The following is a 1703-nucleotide window of genomic DNA, read 5'->3' as shown; positions in this document are numbered from 1 at the left end:
GGTAGCTGTGTGTCCTGCTGGAGACAGGCAGAGCCCCCAGCACACGCAGTCAAGAGAAGATGATGTCCTAATGGAACTGATGCTGATTTTGGATCCAGGCATCAGAACACTTACTTGAGCATGGGTAGGGGTTTTTGTAGGAAACAACACACTAGATTTGTTTATGGGTGAACTGATGGCTCGAGGGAATATACCAAAGTTGTTTTGTCCAGGCTAGACAATAGGAACTGATCATTCCTGACTATGGGCGGTGTTCCTTGGAGGGAGCTCACAATGCAGTTAGGGATCCCAATAAAGGATTTATTACTAGAATTGATCTGATAACTACCGAGCTGGGTATGCAGGTGTGGGTTCATTAACATCTAGAGCAGCGATCCCCCATCATGCCATGCTTCCCTGCTTTTCTGGTCCCAGAGTTCCATGCGGTTCTTGCCTTGGAATCTCTGTTCTCCATTCTGTATGCTAACAGAGATGCCTCCCTATCCCATCTTTGATGCAAATGAGGCTAGAGGAGTTTCCTTAATCCTGGCATCCTTGTCCCGGGGTTTAGGTGCATCTCCTACTGCCTTTTCATGGCTTTTTGTAAGTCTTTCTTCTGATCGGCTTTGGTTCAAGCAAAGGCTGGGGGGGGGGGGGGGGGGTCTTTTGTGAGTCAGACAGGTTGGGTACTGCACCCTGGTTCCCTAAGAACCTAGAGCTGACAGGTAACACCCCCACATTCAAGGAGATGTGCACAGGATCCCTGTCCCCTTCCTATTCTGTGATGCCTTCCCCATCCCTCACATTGCTGGGAGGAGCGTGTGTTCAATCCTACCTTTTACCCATATTCTGCCAGTTGCCAGGCCTGCAGAGGCTCCTTTTCTATAGCAGCAATGGTTGAGCAGCTTCCTGCTGCTAATATGGGAAGCTACAATGAATTCCATATTAACCAACACGGGGGCTAAGGCTTAGTTCTGTTGACGTGTAGGCTCCTAACCATCTCAAAGTAGGGTGGGAGAAAGTCAACAGTTGTACTGTACTCTAGTAGACCCCCTTTTTTAAAGAAAGGGGGTCATGCTTATAGCAACTTATTAATTCATTAGTTTGGTACAGAACCTTCCTGTCAATGATCAAGAACTTTACAAAGGGTAGAGAGTAGTTACGCTTCTGCCTTGTGCTAGTCCAAACACTGTTCTTGCATCTTTCCTTTCTACGGCTACTAACTGCACTGCTGTTACTCAGCTGTGGCTCCTGCATTTTGGGGAGGTGGTTGGAAAAACTGGTGGCTTGCCTGCTGCAGGCAGATACTGGGTAAGCTTGTCACATTCAGCTTCTCCTGGGTGCACTTAAGCAAGTCTCTTGACTAGCAACAAGTATCTGCTCAGCATGCTTTCTACAGGATTCTTGCCATTGCCCTTTTGTAAAGAACGGCAGGTAAGAGCTACTTTTCAGCTCAGTGAGCGAGTAACTAGAGTTGAAGATGCAGATTTCACTCCTATAATTAAGCTGTCTTCAGCAATTTACACATGTCTGTCCTTTTGAGGTTTGTTTGACAGTTTCTCCTGCTTCCTGCATATAGAAAGTCGCTTGAGCTGGGTTAATACATTAAGGCTAGGAACCAAATAGCCAAAGGCAGCCAAGTGACATGTTGACTAACACACAATAGCTTAGGATTTTTCTTTTTACAATGTTTGCATAATTATCAATTTCACAGATGTTTCAGA

The sequence above is a fragment of the Trachemys scripta genome, chromosome 8, assembly GCF_013100865.1.
Source record: "Trachemys scripta elegans isolate TJP31775 chromosome 8, CAS_Tse_1.0, whole genome shotgun sequence".
NCBI lineage: Eukaryota > Metazoa > Chordata > Testudines > Emydidae > Trachemys > Trachemys scripta.
Note: the sequence above shows the minus strand (reverse complement) of the source record.